Below are 19,971 nucleotides of genomic sequence, written 5' to 3'. Positions count from 1 at the left end.
TCATAAATTGAAGGGTGTTAGTCTCTATGAAAGAATGATATTTTTATACTATTGTTCTTGTCAATATGGCCTTATAATGCATCTCTTATAAAATTTCTATTAAAAATATTTAACTGAAAAATATTTCAGAAATGCCTGAACTTTCGCGTAATATTTTGCGAAATTTTATTGCAAGTAATATGGTTAGACCCATCAAAGTCATACGCTTACTAACATGGTAACGCGGAAACGACGTTAAAGGTTTAAGTTCATATTTCTTCTAAATAGGTAAATGTTCATATGAAAAATTCGTACGTGAAAAGTCTATTTTCTTCTTTTTTTTAATAATAGAGAGTATGAGAGTTTCTAAATTGGTGTTTATTTAAATAGTGACCTAACAATCAATAAAATAGGTAACTAATATAATTGCAATCTATTCTTTAAAAATCTATAATAATTTTTATACGACTTATATACGACTTATATAAGACTACTAGGTTTTTATCAAGTATTTTTTTATTAGGCCCTATTTATATTGTTTTCTAGAAGGACATCCAGTATTTTGAGGAGTGGATACTCTGGAGTGTAATTTCTAAAGACGCTCCCAAAGTAATATTAATAACCGACATTTTTTAGTTTTACAAAATTAATAAAATTTATAAGATTTACGAGTTTTTTTTTTTTAATTTTTCCTTTATAGAAATTTATCTGAATTTCTTAAACTGGATGATACTAATATTTTTACAATAACCAACATAATATGCAAAGATTTCATAGAAGGTATCATTTATACTTTTGATCAAAATTAACGACAAGTTTATCACAAAAGACGTATAATGAAATAATTGTCATTTCACTTAAATCAACATTCTAATAAGCGGCAAAATATATGTAACTAGTACTTAACGCGACCTTAAATTTTCCGTAAGAATGAATAATCCGTGTACGTAATTTTAAAATAAATAGGTATGCAATATATTTTCGTTTGACTTTTAACAAAACAGTTGAGTACTATATGTTGACGAATATACACATCTAAAATACTATCCAATACATCTAAACATTCAAAATGAATTGCTGTGGAGCACTCTTTTGGGCCGTTATTCTGTGTACAGTAGCTTTTCCTATAGCTTTACTATGTGCAATTGTTTATATCATATTGCATACGTTTAGCGGCATTTGTCCAGGATGTGAGGTAAGTCGATATTTTCCACTATAAAATGTAAGTAAATAATAATTACATGTAAATTTGCAAGAAAAAAACTGATACAATAATAAAATGAAATGTTTGAAAAATACACCTTTAATGTAAGATGCCTTGATTTTGAAGGTATATTACCGTACAGTTTATTAGATCCGGTTCAATGTAATAAATAAACAAAAAAATGTTTTCCAAAGGCGAATGTGGGAGAGTAATTTCGGGTGCAAAAGAGCCACTTTTTAATATAAGCTCACAATATTCGAGTGTGAGTGTAAACACAAATAAGTGTAAAAAACCGAGTTTTTTAATTTCTATTTTTTTTTATAATTTTCGCAAAAATCATTTAATAACACTTAACCAAAATATACCTTATGTCCTTAATAGATGCGATTTTTTTAGATTAAAAAATTAAAACAGTTACAACATTTTTTTATGAAAAGTTTTTTTATATGAAAACTATTTGTTTATTTTAAATAAAAATTGCCCTCTAAGTTGATTAAATAAACTTGCCTTAGTCCAAAACTTCATAATAACAGGGTGTTAAATAAATACCAATAAATCACATGTTTCTTAATATTTTCAAATTTGACTTTTTTTTGGGATGAAAAATTTAAATTTATTAACGGTAGTAGGAGTATCTTCTAGAAGGCGCCACAATCGGGCAGAATATAGGGGAAAGGTCCCTATATTGGACCACCTAACAAAATACCTCTGTAAAATGAAATTTTGTGAACCAAATTGTAACAAAAAAATTGTACATAACCTTAGGCCTGTTATAAACGTATAGATCTTACAAAACAGGCTAAAACCTGTTCCTGTATTTAGCAAAAAAAACAAATCAAAATAGAGTCATTGGTCCAATTTAGGATACTGGTTTCCTATTTTGAACCGCAAGTTCCATAAATTGGACCATGTCTATGTTTTTTTATTTTTAATGAAAAAACGTTTACTAAACTATTCAAATACAGTACAAAAGTAAATGTAATTCTGAGATTAACTTACTAATATACATATAAGCCTAAAATATTGGGTATATAAAAGAAAAAAATCAGTCACTGTCAGACTCGCAATTTATACATTCATAGAACTCAGTATTGCGACCAGTGGTGCACTTTAAGTGTGCCCACTTCTTGCACAAAACACAGCGTATCCACTCTTCCCCTGGACCAGATTGCAAAAATGGAGATAGGCAAACGAGGCAAAGGCACTCTTCGTCTTTCGATTCCGATTCACTTGATGACTTTTGCGGCAAACGGCGTTTTCCCTTATCAGATTTAGATGCAGAGGACTGTCCCTTGAAGGTCGGCTTTGAAGAAGAAAATACTTTTTTTAACGGTTTGAGGAGGTGCCACTTTCTTTTGTTGTTTTTCTTCAAGGGCATCCTTGTAGGCGCTACTAGTTATTATTGTCGTAGAACTGGAAGCTGCTGTGCGCGATTTTCGCTTTAAAATTGGTAGAGGAGATATTTCAGAAATGGATTTTCTTTTTTGGGGCGATGGCGATGGCTTGGAGCATGCGAGCTCTACCGATATATCTGAGGATGTGGACGCATGTTGGGATATGGGATGCATGCTGTTGATGTTAGTAGAAGTACTCTGGGACATTTCGTTTACTGAAGAGGTAATGTTATCTTTTGGCGCATTTGTAGACTCGATGTTCACATTGGAAAGGCAAACGAAATCACTGTCATCAAACACATTTTGATCTAAAGGCCATATGCTGCATTTCGCAAATCCGCTTAGCATTTCCCTTAAATAGCATTTCCCTTTGATGCAGCTTTTGCATATGCTTCTCCCAGTAATCTTGATACCTGAAATTGCGTAATATTTTGGGTAGGGTGCGCACGAAGCCATTTATCTGCTGCTTGATTGTAATATGAACTAAGGGGCTTAAAGAATGAGACGTCACAGGGTTGCAACCTGTGGGTAGTGTGTGCTGGTAGTGACAACATGATAATTCCATTATCCCTTGCTAAAGTTATGGATTCTAAATTTTTTATATGGGTGGTATGTCCATCCATTATCAAAAGTGCTTTCTTATTTTTAGATGGCTTCGCAAAAATAATGAAATGCCTTAGCCATTTTGCGAATAATTCACTCGTTATCCAGCCCAATTCTGAGCAAGCAAATTCTGTTTCTGGAGGTGCGCCTTCTTTGAGTTCATCTTTGAATCTTATTCGTTTGAATATAAGCATCGGTGGGACGTACATACCAGCAGCATTAATGCAGCAAACACATGTCGTGTTTACTCCACGTTCTTCGCTTGTAAGAGATCCTATTTGATGCTTACCCTTCTGTCCAATTATTTTTTGCAGTCTCTGGACTGTAGAAAGGTCGGTCTCATCGACAGACCAAACTTATGTTTATTGTAAAGAGCAGCGAGGCAATTAAAAAAAGCAACTTTTTCCTTGCTGAACCCTACAGCCTTCGCCGCTCAAGGTGGCTTCGGCTGGCGAAGCGATAGCTCTTTGTGTCTAGACATAAAACAAAAATACCACTTTTTGCCCGCTCGTCCATTTTTAAACCTGTGCGGAATTCCATTCGCTTCGGCGACATCGTATGCGAGTTTTCTTAAATCACTACGAGTGATTCCAAATAGACTTCTCCCAAGCTCTAGAACATGCTTTACTATCTCTTCCTCAATTTCTGGTGGAAGATCTGCGGCTCGTCCAAATTTTTTTTCACTTCCATGAATATGTTTGTTTTTGTCGTCAATTCTGCGTTTTAAAGTTGCCTTCAGTATTTTATATCTTCTAGCTATTTCGTTTAAACCTATACCTCCATTTTGATGGGCAATTAAGGCTTGTTTCATATCTTCCTCGTTCCATTTTCCATATTTTCCACGTTGTGACATATTTACCTTGAAGAAGAAAAAAGTTGCTTAATTTGGACTGGTCCAAAATAAGAATTATTAAGTGGTTCAATTTAAGATACTATAACCTCACTTTAAAATAGTCGTTTTTAAAACAGTTTTGTTATGAAAAACAGGTAAACTATTAGGCGAAATAATAGGTGACAACATGTTTAAAATGTATACATAGGCAGATGACAAAGTTACTCACCAGTAAAAAAATAAAGCCCTAAGAAGCTAACAGCAAAATTACGTCAGCCAGCATTAAAACATAACACATGTTGTTTCCCGAATTATCAGAACAGATCTCTTGTTTCAATTTAAGAGCCGGTCCAAAATAGGGACCTCTCCCCCATTTAAATCGCTAAAACTTTTTTTGCGCCTCGTTGTATACCACTTTTAGGTGGAAAAATCTTTTTTTCTACTTGTTTTGCTTAAAAAAGGTATACCTTGTACATGTCGCTAAAGGCAACATTTTAAGAGAAAAACTCATCTAAATATGATGCAAATTGTAAGGTTTATTACAAGATGTAAAATAGAGAAAATCGAATATTGTTATTAGTTTTTGTACATTCCGTTTTCAAGATTTTTGCAAAAAGTTATAAATCCTAAAATAAAAATACGAAAAAAATCTTTTCACTTATAATAGATCAGAAGAAATTGTCAATTATATTTTCATAAGTTTTTTTTGTCCACAGGGTTGTTCAGAGACTTTCCTTAAAGGTGTTCAACTACCTGGTACTGCAGTTAGGAAAATTGTGCATTGTGAATGTTAGCTATTTAAGTATATGTACTAAGGAAAGGTATTATGTACATTAGAGTTTAAGATTTGAATATAATGTTAAACAGGTTATTTTAAATTTAATGAATTAGAAATATAAAGACTGACAACTACCAAAACAGGATTTTTAATTTTAGTGCTTATTATTGGCCAGGAAGGGCCACTAATAATTTTTCCTTAATTGTTCGTGCTGCGTTTGCTAAATTGCCCTAAAAACGCAAAACTTAATATATTTTTTTAGAATTAAATTTTCAATTTCATTCTAAAAGATTATACGTTGTATAAAATCCCATGTTAAATTTGAAATTTTTGGATCTTCTATTCGAAAAAAATGCTTTAATTTATTTATATTTTATTTAAATCTTTTATTTTTGATACAAGAAATTAAATTTTATTTTGACGCATCACGTATTTTGATTTTTAGTTTTTTTTTAACCTTTGTGTCTCATTAAGATAATTAATTGCTTTATGCAGTTTTCTGTTTTAGTTAATATACTCTTTATTTGGTATTAACAATAAATTTAAGCAAAATATATAACAAATTTAATTTATTCCACCATCATGTAATGTATCGGATTTTCAGAAATTTCTAGACTTGACTCAGAGTCTTGTAAACATGATAATAATTTGATAGCTTTAGGCGATTTTAATGCCTAAAAGTTTAATGAGGAAAGTTCTAGATTATAGAAAAAAGTCTTAATGAAGTAACTAAAGTCATTAACTCTCAATTGCTAAATGTAAATCGTCCACTTTCTGGTTGCAGGTAATTAGTAAAAGATGAAGTATTTGCCCTCTCCATTCTTCAATGCATTCCACAGCTTTACTACTATTTAAAGCACTTTTTCCAATTACCATCTCTAAGAATTCTTCAAGCTATTCTCTCCTATATACTTTTCAATTCTGGACAAATCAAAATAATTTTGGAACACTTTAAATTGCAGGCAGAGTCTATGAGTGAACTATATCGTTGTTGTGCCGTGATGTTTGATGAAAAAATTTTTAAGTTCTAAACTATTTTATCAAGAATGCAGGCAAAGAATTTCAGGGCTTAAAGAGTTAAGTTCTATGGGTAAAAACTTCAACCAAGAATATCATGCTCTTGTATTTATGATTCAAGATCTTTAAAAAACTTATAAAATGCCGGTGTCCAATTTTTTACACAACATGCAGTTTAGACAGAAGTTTTGAAAAACTTAATAATTAACTGTAAAGACTTGCATAAAGATTTAAGAAATTAAATGTAAAGATTTGTGAGCAAGGTAGTACTAATATAGCCACTATAAAAGAGTTAACTATTGACTACACTGAAAACAAGCCAACTCTATATCACTTTGTTGTTAAGGGTCAATTTATTACTTAAAGATATAATGTTGTTAAACAACTAGTTGAATACTACATATTCCTATGTATAGTGTCTTTTACTATTTCATCTTTTATTATTTCATGTACAATTTGTCAGCTTTTACATCTTCAATTTTTTGACCCGAACCAATGGAGGCTATACCAGCAACTTATTAATTGACGAACATGGTTTATTTATAGGATTCTTATATTAATTATTGTTGATTTTTAGAGTATATATTTCTTTTATGTAGACTTCATATCAGTTATATAAATACTATAGTTTTTATATAAATTTGTTTTTATAGTGATTGTTGAGATATATTGAAGTATATTTTGTTTTTCCTGCTTTAATGTAACAATTATATTTTTTGTTATTTGCTGCTACTATATGTTTATTTTTTACAGAATTTTAGGTCTTATTTTATATTATTAAACTACATTTCACTTATATATTATAATATATTTTTCATGTTTAACTTAAGAAAAAAAATTTTTAGTGTGATACAATTAGCTTTTCAATCGCAGTTCTTATCATATTGATATATAGGATATTATAAATTTAAAATTTAAATTTAAATAGAATTTTGTATTTTTCATACTCTTTGTTCTATTGAGAAGTTTAGATACATTTACTATTTTCAAACTTGTTTTATTATTGAACTAATTATTTATTTATTGCAGTTTTTGGTATACAAACAAAACATGTCCAAGACTATTAATATTATATTACAATTTGTATTGTATTATAAATTAACAATGTTAATTATATACTGTATTAGAATACTTAAAATCTTGTATTTTTATTTTCCAGATGATTAAATGTAATATTTTTTGCCTACATAAAATTACATAGTTGTGTTTTATTCTTACACCTATCCTATAATTTAAATAGACATTATTACTGAAGAAATATAATTTTTTGCATATGACATATGTGTATCAATATTATCCGAGGACATTTTTTTCAAAAAGAAAAAATTATTTATGGAACGAAGGTTTTTTAATTCTTTTCATTTCAAAAGTTAAATTTGTAGGTTCTATATTCTATATATCATCTTCTATACATACACTATCGGAGAAAAGAAGAGAAACTTTAAAAATTAGGTTGTGTTTGAATATGCCGAGAGTAAGACAGTTCTATACATAATGAAAATCAACAATATTTTTAAAGATTTTATTTCGGTAAAGTAATAAACTATATAACGAAAACTAAAGATTTTTTTTAAATAAACAAAATACTCTACTGACAAAAGTAAAGAAACAATTTTTTTATTACATATTTTAACATAATACCTATTTCTAAGCTAATAAAAATATTTGTGGGTATATCCCTTGTTGGCTATAACCTCGCGACATTGGTTTGGCATAGATTCCAAAAGTTTCATAATGGTTTCTTCTCCAATAGGATTCCCGTATTCTTGCAAAACTTGTATTAAATAATTTTTATTGCTCAGCTGATGTTGTCTTATACGCCGGTCTAGTTCCTCCTAGAGGTTTTCAATAGGATTAAGGTCGGGACTTGTGCAGGAAAGTTTATAGCCCTAATCTTTTCTGATAAAACCATTTTTGAATTACTGAGGAACCGCACTAATCCGAACCCGGCCTAATCCGATAATCTCTGTAATCTGAGCGGTCGACCTCGGTCTCGTCATTTCGTTAGTTAATGATGAGACCGAAACTCTGGGGAACTAATAACGCGAAAAGCTCGTTTTTCCATGAAAGAATGTCACCATCTGAAGATTTCAATGCTAGCTGAGGTTGGCTCGATAAAAAGCATCATGATCAGACAATTGAAAATTGCAGATGAAAAACTGATTTGAAAACGGAAATTCAATTGATGAAACAGCTATAGAACCCTTAGGAAGAAACTGCAGTAGATAATTGCCTCACGCAAATACTTCTGGAGAGCTTCGACTTATTGAAACTTCGATTGTTTATTATTGAAAAGGCAAAAAAGGCACGTGTGTTTGATTCTACTATCCTTGCAATTTTTTATAGAGACCAAAAAAAATGCATGGGTTGAAAAATAAATTTTCCTTTAATGGTTTAAGAATGAATTTGTTCCTGATGTAAGACCGTACCTTCGAGCTAACAATTTAGAAGAAAAGACTTTGCTTTTAATAAATAATTCCCTGGGTCATCCTTCAGAAAAGTTAAGATGGTAGGATTTTTGTTGTTTTTTTGCCTCCACATTGTACTGCACTGATTCAGCTTATGGATCAGAATGTCCTTTAAAATATAAAAATCTACTATCGCAATAAACTATTGAACTAGATTGTGTCTCAAAATGAAATGGGAAATGATATTGATCAAATACTTAAAAATATTACCTTACCAGATGTGGTTTTGCTTTATCATTTTGTTCGAACAATATTTTTAGGAATTGAATTAAGAAGTCATGGTAACCGCTGTTGCCAGAAGTTTGCTCACTCAAAACTGAAGATTTTTATATAGAAAATGACATCCCCTTAAGTGCATTATTAAACTAAATTACTGGAGGTGTTTTTAATGAATCAATTGCTCAAGATATAAGGGGAGTGGCAGATGCTGAATTATTATCGCATGAAATTTTCCCTGACGAAGAAATGTAATATCCATGGAAACAGGGGATCAGGAACAAGATGGCGAGAAAGAAAATAGAAAGAAAGAAAGAAAGAAAATGTGCTATATTACGTAAGACAAAACAAAATCTTGTGTACAAGCATCCTAAAAACTAAAAAATTCCAAATTCACTTTAAATTTCAAATTTCAAACAAACATAACATCTAAAACATTTTACCATAAAATTTACACACATTACCAAAATTAATTATAACAAAACAGATTAAAAAAATAAAAAAGCATCTTTTTGATAAATTTGATTAAAAAATAAGTAAAGCTGTCAATAAAACAGAATTTAGAGGAAGTAAATTAAAATATTTAATAGAAGACAAAACTAAAACACTAAAATGATGTCAGAGCACAGGTCAAAATATATCATTAAAAAAATCGTCAAGGCTATAATATGCCTAGGATAATAAAAGTGAATTTAATTTCTTTTTGAATTTCTTAACTTCTAAAATTTGTCTGATACATAGAGGAACATGGTTGTAAATTTTTAGGTATATTTATTTTTAGGTATATAAGTGAGGGATTGGTAAGGGAAAATCGTTAACCTGGCGAGTCATATGACCAGTGTTAGAGGGAGGTTTAGGATATTTATGAATAAGAGTAGCTGTTTCTAAGAAAAAAAAGAGAAAAAAGTGTTAGGATTTTTTGAGATATAAAGAGAGGTTTACAAGATTGTCTTAACCCAGCGGAACATAGGTATCTGCCTTTTTTTGAATCACAAAAATTATGTTTAATAATCCCTTGTTGCTTAAACCCCAAAAAGGCAACCAATAATGAAGATGGGACTTACTAAGAGAAAAGTACTCTGAACCTGCAACTACCCCTCCCAGCTCATGCCCCGCCATTCTTACTGCAAAGCATCCAGAGGATAATTTTGATGCAAGATTTAAGATATGATCTTCGAAGCGAAGGCGACTATCAATGGTAATACCAAGGAACTTACAGCTTTCTTTGTATTGCAAGGGGGAGTTTTCACTAAACATAAGGCCCTGAACTTCACACTTAAATCCCATAATAAAGGTTTTGCCCGCATTAAATACAAGCCTGTTTGCAGCACACCACTCCAATTAAATCTTAAGATCCTTAAAAACCTGGGCTCTAACATTATCAGAATCTCTATGATTTCATAAAATGGTGGTATTAGCAAACTGAACCACTTTGCCCTGCAGTTTTAATGAACCCAAATCATTTACATAGAGCAAAAATAATAGTGGTCCTAACACTGAACCCTGAGGTACTCCAGTTTTAAGGGATCTGGAATCGGATAAACATCCAGATACTGTAACTCTTTGGGTACGATTAGACAGATAGGATTCCAGCCATTGCAATGCCACACCCCTAAAGCCATAATTATTGAGCTTAGACAGCAGTATTCCATAATCTACACAATCAAATGCCTTGGATAAATCGCAAAACACTGCCGCCGCGGACTCTCCAGAATTTAAGGACACATAGACACTCTCGAAAAAGCCGAAAACAGCGTTATGAGTCCCTTTTCACGTTTGAAATCCAAACTGATTTGCAGATAAAATGCAATTATGTTGCAAAAAAGACAAAATTCTGATTTTTGCAAGTTTTTCAACTATCTTGGAGAGGGGGATAATAAACCGGGAATTCAGAGAATTAGTGATAATAAAGCACTACAGGCATTTAAGAAAGAGCGGATGAAAATATCATAAATTCACAAGATAATATGCTGGTGCGAAGACTATAAGAATAAATAAATTAAATACTAGAATATTAACTTATTTATATGTTATAGTTAATATACCATAGTTCTTTATTAAAAAAACATTGTCTCGGATGATCCAAACACTCCGCTAACTTAAACTTCCCCTATGTTTTTGGGGGTTCGGATTAGTGCGGCTCCACTGTACCTTTGATTTATGTTTAGGGTCGTTATCCTGCTGATATATCCAGGTCAATGATAAATTATCTTCAGAAAATAGTATCATTACATTTTTTAAGTCTATAATACCACCAATAATATGTAATGGTCCTAAACCGTACCCAGAAAAGCAACCCCATATCATTCAGGATCCACCACCATGCTTTACAGTAGACTTTGTATACTTGAATCAAATCTTTTGCGTTCTGGGCGATGTAGCCGTAATATCCCATCAGATTAAAATAAATTAAATTTACTTTCACCAGTACAAAGAACTCTTTTCCAGTCGTTGGTTGTCCAATACAAATATTTTTTCGCAAAGTTAAGTTGGGCCTTCTGGTTCTTCCTGCTGATTAGCGGTTTTTTAGCGGCTCTTCTACTAGATAGCCCTGCTTCCCTTAAATGTCTTTGTATGGTGTTAGAACTATTAATATGGGAATATCATACACAGGGAAATCTAGAAAAAAGTAGAAAATGCATTAATATGTATGAAACATAATTATTATACCACGCCGCGTCTTGGCCAATTAGGTATCCGTATTTCATCTTTGGGGTGGCGTCCATGTACCGTAAACGTACCGTCCACCGTACCATGAGGTAAACCGGCAAAGCTTCTCCGGGATCCTCGTCCGCGTGTTTTCTTTGACTTTATTCTTTCATTAACCTGGCGTTAATAAATACCTATAATAATAAAACCAATAATACATTAAAAAGACATCTAAATAAAACTAATGATAAACTACCCCCGTTATCTTCTCCGGGAGTTTATGAGATTAGGTGTAAAGAGTGCCCTGCAGTGTACGTCGGCCAGTCTGGTAGGAAGATTTCTACTAGGACTAGTGAACACAAGGCACAATATAATAAATTTAAAAATACCGATATCACAGTCATCAGATCGGCTTTTGCTAATCATCTCCTCGACTCCAAACATAATTTTCCTGACAGCCAAAATATAAAAATACTTCATCAGTGCAATAAAAGTAAAAAACTAGACTTGTTGGAGACAATGGAAATTAGTAAAGCTTTTAAAAGCCCAGATCTGTCCTGTGTTAATAAAAGGTTTGAATTTGATGGCCACCTAGTTTTTAATAACCTTAAATAGTTCTAGACTCTCAAATGATGGTTAGATTTCTGAAATGTGATTTGAGTGTTTAGTTGAGTTCTTTGTACATAGATAGTGCCACTTTATTGTAAGCTTTGCTTATTTATTTGTTAGATGTTTTGCGTATGTTATGGTAAGTTTTTGTTGAATTTTCATTTTTTCGGGTTACATCATTTTAATTATTATTTAGGTCTGATGATGAACTCTAGTCGAGCGAAACATGTAGCCTTTGTCATTTTATTAAATGTATTTGTGATGCTGTAGATTTTGTTTTTACCTTTTATAAAAGTGTATGACCAGCATCTTTGGGATAATGGATGAATTTTTCGAGTTAAAAAAAAACTGGCGTTAATGTTCAGCCACCTCACAATCTCAGTTAGAAGGTAAATTTGTCAGTCTCAAATAACATTAACACCAAGAAATTCACTTAAAATTATTAAATAAATTAAATAAAATTATTTGCCGATTTGTGGAGATCAGACTGGGCAATTTTTTTGTGATCATTTAAAGATTTTTGGTTTTTTTTCTCGGACAGCTACTTTTTTAATGCTCTCTACCGAATTTCCTATTTTAAAATTAGAAATGGTCTTGCTTACAACAGATTTATGCAAACTAAGAATTTTGCTTATGTCCACTTGTCGTACACCACTCTTGTGTGCATCAACTAGTTTAATACCATGATCTTCAGACAAATATCTTCCGCTAGGCATATTCACTAAGAACAGATCTCACGTAAAGGGAAATAAATAGTAAATTTAGTTAATTCTTAAGTTTCCCTATCCATGTCCAACCTAAAATATTTGAATTCATACTGCAAATAAACAAAAAAGATTGTGGAAAGTAATGAAAAAAAAACACCGTTGATAAGAGCCACAATAGTTTTAAGAAATAGTACTTTAAATACTGAAGGTTTTTATAATATAAGAAATTTTAAAAAGTTTCTCTACTTTTGTTGTATAGTGTATTTGCCCAATTTAAAAAACTACAGCAAATGGCACAGTTAGCTGCTATAGCTTGGTTAAAATAGATTCATCTAGGGGAAATTTGTTTCTTTTCGTGCAAAATCATTTTATATTTTTTGTAACATAAAAAATATGAAATAGAAATATTTTGGCGTAATAATGACAATCTGTTTTAATCGAGTGGACTACCCGCAGGTTGTGACATTTAGTAGTTTTCTCAAGTTGGGTCCGTTTTAAAATTCGAATTTCCTGCGTTTGATTGAATTTAAATTTGGTGCCAGATTTGAACACGCCTTCCTTTAAATCTGATTGGTTAGACGGATTGCCAATAGTTATTGTGGGAGTTTTCCTCTTATTTGAGGGAAGTAAACACCACTCGTGGATATTCAATTTTTATTTACACGTGATATGGAGAATTACAGCTATTTGCCGCGAGAGCAGCAACGCAGCACCTTAACTTATCATCGTACAACCCAAGACCAGAGACAACCAACTTGGTTGGTTGTCTTCACAGTACACAGAGGAAAATAGTAGGGACACACAAACCTAACTGTCAAAACACAATTGTTCCAATTCACAGCCGCAGGATGGCGCTGTTATGGCTAAAATATTACAAAATTCTGTATTGCATTAGTTACGTAATGGCGCTACAAGATGTCGTAACATGCAGCTAAATTGTGGGGACTTGTATCGCCCTCTCACTCACTCCGAGAGTGGAGGGGAGGCTGTCAATTGTCAGGATGTATTCGATCCATTATGGCGGATTAGGTTGCACCTGAGTCGTGACAGAGACTGGTTGTAAAAGTCGTTGACTTCCACGTGTCTAAGCTATGTAGCTGTTTTCTTGTACGATTGGTACAATAAAGTATTGTTACCCGTTAACGAGTGTATTATTTTGGTGTTTAAGAGTATAGGATCTCTCGTCTGGTGACTACAAAACCTACAGTGGTGACCCCGACGTTCATATAGTAACGGTTGTGCGTGTGCTGTAAGTTAGCAGTGAACTAGTACGCTATTTGGTAATTTTACCCTGGAACGGTGATGTGATCGCTCAGTAGTGTTGTTAATGAATTTTATTGAAAAATTGTGCCGTCTTCAGTATCCTTACCGCCAATTTTTCCCATCTGCCATCGTGTGCGTCCGGCTTTGTGATTGTTCGTATCGCTAGGCAGAATTCTGGCACGCAGTTGCTGCCGGTTGAAATTGTGCTGTGTGCAGCCGGCTTTTTCAGTTCGACTGTTGGCCGCACTTGTTATAAGAGCGTAGCTCTTATGGTGGGACGCTTTTTTTTTGGAGTTTTCGCACAACCTCGGGACTCGGCGGACAAAAGTGCCTATAACTTTTTTTCTAATTAGGGTAGAGAAGTGATTTTTACCTTTTCGTAATCTAGATATATGAGGCTACAACTCTATCAACTACAATTTTTCATTTGTTTTTTTAGTTGGGAGGGGGAAGCTTTAGAACTCAAAAAATTTTTTTTGTTCGATTTTTTCCGCGTGCTTCGATACAGGTCGCAACGGTTGTTTGAATTTTATGAAATTTAACGGGTCGATTAGACCTCATCTCTAGATGGACTGTATACTTTTTGGTAATTCTCAGCACACGGGAAGTATTTTTTTTTAACGCTTAAAGTTTCAAACATTTGTGATATTCTAGCCCCTCTGACGGTTTAACGGTATCTTTCCGGAAACAGTGACTCACAGAAGATGTGTGCGCCTTATCGAGAGCTACAATTTTTATTTAGGACTTTTTTTAAAAAAATTTTTTGTTTAGGAGAAAAACCAAAAAAACCTTAAAAAATTGACTTTTTTTAGTTTTTTCTCTGTGAAATTTTTATGGTGCAAAATTTTAAAAAAAAATATTTGGATTAATTGAACCTGCGTTCTTTCCGAATAAAACGGTGTATTAAGTTTAAGGCTATCGTTTATACAGGGTGAGAAGCCCTCAGTTGAAAATACCCTTTTTCACACTTTTTTTTTTCAAATATTAATAACTTTTTAGTGGAGGCACTTAGAGGTTTCATTCAATTGGAGCATTTAAAGAACCTTTTAAAAACAATTTTTTGACACACTCTACAATCATCTACGTAGAGCAGTTTTTGCTCTACACTATTTTTTGACTTTGAGGCCTAATACCGCAATGGCTATGCCACCTACGAAGACCATTTTTGCCCTCAAACACGCGGAATTTATCTGGCTATAATCCACTAAATCCGTTTTGTTTCAAATATCACCATTTTCCAAGAAAATGCAATTTTCCATGAAAGGTCCCAAAAAATCGGTCAGCTGAATATTGGTACCCCCCCGGGCGGAGCTCACAGGGTATAATAACTAATATGGTCTAGCACCCAACAAGTGCGCGTCTCCATGGCAGCGAAACCGGCGATTTTCGCCCGTTTGCACTTAAAATAAGACACTTTTTATAATCGAAATTTAACTACTAAAACCGATTGGAATCGGTCCAGAATTGATGTTAAACTGTTCCTAAGGCTTTATACTATTTTTCCATGTACAAATCATAAGGTAAAAACCTTTTTTTATACCCGAAATCATCGTCTGAAAATGGTCGATTTTGACGTCTACCCGCGATTTTAATGCCGAGTTTTACGGCGGTTTTGACAACATGACATGACGTCAACGTGAGCAGTCAACGTCAACGTGGATGTATCGGCTCGGACTTGCTTCTTATTTTTATTGATAAAATGCTTAAATTAGCTCAGAATTTCCTGAAATTGGTGTGAAATTATTCAAGAGACTCTGTAGAATCCGATTATGTGCATATCTTCTATCAAATCAAGTTCTTTTAGCCGTGATTATTCTTGTGACAGTGTTTTCATGTGACAAAAGGACTCATACATGGCATTTTGGATGCGGGAGTGGAGGTTTAATGTGGACTATTTATTTATTTTACCACAAAATCTAACTGTGGATCATTGTTATTATTTGAATAAGTTGTAAAGAAAACGCAAGCGTTAAAGGTAAGCCTTAATGTAATGTGAGCTTTAATGCAATGACAACCTAACCTCTGTCATGAGTGTCATGTACTATGTAAATAAATAATAATACCAAAAAGGAAAAAATATTGAACTTATAAGTTGGAATAAGGTCCAAAATGTTGAAGATTGGCAAATTTGCGCTTAACTAAACGTTGTACATGTTATATTACACCTTGCATATAAGTATATAATCAGTTTTCTGCACTTCAAGCAAGAGGCGTGTAACCTTAAAAGAGTAAGAAAATTCAACTACAGTTATGTGTCCCTAGTAAAATATGAATAACAAATAGATATCTGTATGATCTAACAATGAGCGTCCATACAAGGGTATCTTAATGTTTTTGCTTCTGACTGTCACACATTAGTCTGAATGCTCTGGTCAGCGAGATGGCAGGCTTTAAAAATCTAAGAGGATAACCGAAGCAGTAGATAGCATTCAGTTGTGGCACTATCAATGGGGAGGAATGCAGATTCTAGCAGCAAGAGTTTCAAGTATTGAATTCATGATAAGGTGGAAGATGGTGAAAAGAAGCAGAAAAAACCAATCTAAAACTGGAGAGACTTTTTTTTTATCTGTTCTTTATGGTTGTTTAATATTCTTTATTACTTAGGTACCAAAGATAGTTTCCTTACAGAGAAGTATTTATATATTACACAGTTTGGTACATATTAAATAACATATTAGCGATTACTCCACAAACAAAAATGTACATGATCATTTTACGAGAAATAGAGAACATATATATATACAGATATTTATAGGATACACAAGGGTATGTGTGGGGTTTCTTTCTATGGTCCCAAACTCTATAATGCTCTCCCTGCTACCATTAAACTGTTACCTACCAAGTTTTTTACTGCAATTTAAATTTACTATAAAACAATATTTATTGAAAAAATGTTTTTTCTCAATACAAGAATTTCTAAATGATGATTTCTCATATATGTAATTATAATATAAAACTTTTAGGCTTTAAATCCTTTGATTATTAATAATATTAAGAAGTGTAAAGATTTTCTCTGTGACATATGTGAGCATCTTTGTGTATATGGCATGAATAAATTATGTTTATGTTTAAATTAGGTGAAAGAACAGCTATTTTTGTTAAATCTCTCTTTTCTATCAGATAAAGTGATGTGTAAGTGTAACATAAGTGTTTCTGAAATAAAGACGATTTTACTTAATTATTTAACTGTGGCCACCATTTATTTTACCTACCTAAAATATAGCGGGTTGGGAAGGGCAGAAAAACTTACTGGTTTTTCATGTAAACATTACAGCTATGTAGTGTTAGAGTCTGATGATGATGTAACAAAAATCAACTCATCAAAATGCATACCTCTTGACAAAAGATTGGCATTTTCATTTGTCGAGAAAAGTCTTCCCAACCCACTATATTATAGCCACTCCACTTCAACAATGGACTTCTACTTACAAAAAAAAAAAAGATTTAAATAATATTGAATGTTTTTTCCTTTAACTTGGAATATTTAAGAGAATTGTGTGAGTATTCATGTTCTTCTTCTACTGGAAAATAAAACTGTAAAATAGCTAATCTAGTGAAAATATTATAAATGATTTAACATATTTTTTTATAAAGTGGGCTAATATGAACTCTCTTTAAATGTAAATAAGTGCTACTCAATTGGATTCTCTAGACTTAAAAATAAAATGAATAATATATACACTATTGATGACATAGTACTTAGTTCTGTTGACTCAATAAAGGATTTAGGAGTAGTCTTTGATACTCAGCTCAAATTTGGGGAACACTGTGATCTTGTGGAGGGGAAGGCCTCTCAGATGTTAGGTTTTGTTTTAGGAACTTGTCGTGACATGTCTATATCTACTTTGAAGATACTTTATTGTTCATTGGTTAGAAGTCATTTAGAGTATGCCTCGATCATTTGGTCTCCTTTTTATAATTGTCACAAAATGCAACTTGAAAGAGTCCAAAAGAGGTTTACCCAGTACTGTTCCTACAAGTTGAATATGCAGGATAACCTACTTGACATGGAGGCAATATTGGGACTTCAATCGTTGGAATCTAGAAGGATTCAAAGTGACCTCAGCTTTATGTATAAGGTTATTCATGGGCTTATTGATTGCCCTGCTCTCATCAACAGCTTTAATTTAAAGGTCCCTGCACGCACCCTAAGGAGACATGAACTGTTTGCTTTACCAATCTGTCACTCCAACTATTCTTTACATTCTTCAATCTGTCCTAGTCTTGCCTATTTCAACTCTCACCCTGAACTTGATCCATTTGCAAGCTCACTCTCTGGATTTATTGGTCAACTGGGTCAAATATTTTAATTTATTGTTTTCTTATTGTGTTTATTTCTTGTGTATATGTTTTGAATACTGTCTTATTATGTTAGTGAAAGTACTTTTATTATGTTAATTATACATCTTTTACTTTATTTAATATTGTAACCAAATCTTTTCTAAAATGGGGTTTCCCGTATATTGATTAAATAAATGAATAAATAAATATTTAATTGACCCAGAGCATTATGAGAAACTAAAAGATACTTGTAAGTGTGCTGAAAGGGTTAGTCTTTGGAGTTCTCTTGTCCTCCCTTTCAGCCAGTGTACCAATTTAGAAACCAGATATGTTTGCTTTTCTGCAAGACATTGTAACTTATTAATGACCTAAGTACATATCTGAAATGACTTTCTAAATAAATTAAAGACATTGATTAAACAAGATATATTATGATTAAGCAAAAGAATAAAGCACTCCTTTAGTTAAGTATGTAAGAACATTCAGGTATAAATACTGTCTATGAAATATTTCTGATTAAGTGTATGTACAAATTTAAACTGATCGCCACATATAAACGGTAGCTCATAGAAAACTGTTCCAATAATATCTGCTTTATATGAGGGTAGATTGTCAAAACTATTTATTATATGAAATTTTAAAATTAAACATGTGTATGAAATGGATAACAATCATATGGTAATAACTGCAGAGAAGAGCATAATGTGGTTTATGCCTTAAGGAATGGAATCTTCAAAAAAAAAACAACAACAACTTTCTCTTTAATTATTAAAACTAAATAACTGTATGACAAAATTTAATAAAACAATAAACAGGTCATGGAACATAAACATTAAATAAGTTTTATTTTCTAACCAAAAATAGAGACTTTGGGTCCAGTTGGAAGATTCTCGTGCCATTTTGCCTATTCAAGATCTGAAACAAATAAAGTATATATAATTAGATATGCATATTTCATTGAGACAACACAAAGTATATAAATTATCTTCTGGTGAAACAATCCAGTAATAAGTAAAACTTTATTAAAATATTGCTCCGTTTTACTCACAACAAAAAAGCTGATTCATATCCCTTCAAACACATTTCATGATCTCTGGGGAATCCTAACATACTTCCTGTAGCTTATTTATTTCTGGCTGTGTACTCTAACCAACAGTAAAGACAGGCAGTTCTTCCTGGTTTCCTAATTTCATCAATATGGTAGAATCTCAATGATTTCTTGACGGATGTCCTTAAGTGCATGGTCTGAGCCCTATCAAACACATTTCATGATCTCTGGGGTATCCTAACATACTTCATTTAGCTTATTTATTTCTGGTTGTGTAGTCTAATCAGCAGTTAAAACATGCAATTCTTCTCCTACAACAAATGGGTCCCATAGCTGTTAAATTGTTGACCAGGATGAAAACAAATCATACCTTGTAATCATTCTAGGTACACAAAACAAAGGCCACACAAGCAAAATATATGTGAACTTGAATGAAGTTATGAGATTTTCATCAGTTTTATTTAGCAAATAATTTGTGTTGAAGTTTTCCAATAAATATTAGTTAAAAAATAATAATTTCTCAAGTTATTGTTTTGTTGGGTTGACATTGACATCTGAATTTAACTGGCTTGTCAAATTCAGATGTCATTGAGCATTGCTGTTTGAGCTTGGCATGTCATGGGCGCACTAAAATTTATTTTTTCACGGTCGGTTTGATAAATTATATAATTTAATATTTTGGCAGCAAAATTCATATACCTAGTTCTAATTGTTTTTTTCAATTTAGGGTTTGGGCGACATAGGGTAAGTTTAGTAGATAAATTTCATTGCAGGGGTTGTTAAAGCAAGTGACGGTTATTTTATTTCAATGGTTTATTTTACTAGCTTAATTTTAGCTTCTATTGATCTTTCCATTTACCTAATTGACTTTCAAAATGAAAATGGAAAATAGAACAGTCGACGTAAGAATTCTTTTATCCAAT

At 32.3% G+C, this 19,971-nt stretch overlaps 3 long non-coding RNA genes across 3 annotated transcripts; 1 reads left to right on the top strand and 2 right to left on the bottom strand.

The window, feature by feature from the left end:
- The first annotated feature begins 928 nt into the window (after window positions 1-928).
- On the top strand, window positions 929-4,930 carry LOC126741479 (uncharacterized). Its single transcript, XR_007662197.1, has 2 exons — window positions 929-1,174; window positions 4,729-4,930. It is a non-coding gene; the product is annotated as an uncharacterized LOC126741479 (long non-coding RNA).
- A 2,385-nt stretch (window positions 4,931-7,315) lies between these two features.
- LOC126741464 (uncharacterized) lies at window positions 7,316-13,965 on the bottom strand. The gene is made up of 2 exons (XR_007662190.1): window positions 13,826-13,965; window positions 7,316-11,334 (listed from the first exon to the last, which is right to left on the bottom strand). It is a non-coding gene; the product is annotated as an uncharacterized LOC126741464 (long non-coding RNA).
- Window positions 13,966-18,749: 4,784 nt separating this feature from the next.
- Window positions 18,750-19,971, bottom strand: LOC126741278 (uncharacterized). Its single transcript, XR_007662151.1, has 3 exons — window positions 19,419-19,971; window positions 19,049-19,359; window positions 18,750-18,915 (listed from the first exon to the last, which is right to left on the bottom strand). It is a non-coding gene; the product is annotated as an uncharacterized LOC126741278 (long non-coding RNA).

The sequence above is a fragment of the Anthonomus grandis genome, chromosome 10 (genome assembly GCF_022605725.1).
Source record: "Anthonomus grandis grandis chromosome 10, icAntGran1.3, whole genome shotgun sequence".
Lineage (NCBI taxonomy): Eukaryota > Metazoa > Arthropoda > Insecta > Coleoptera > Curculionidae > Anthonomus > Anthonomus grandis.
This window is presented reverse-complemented; position numbering and strand designations above follow the sequence as displayed.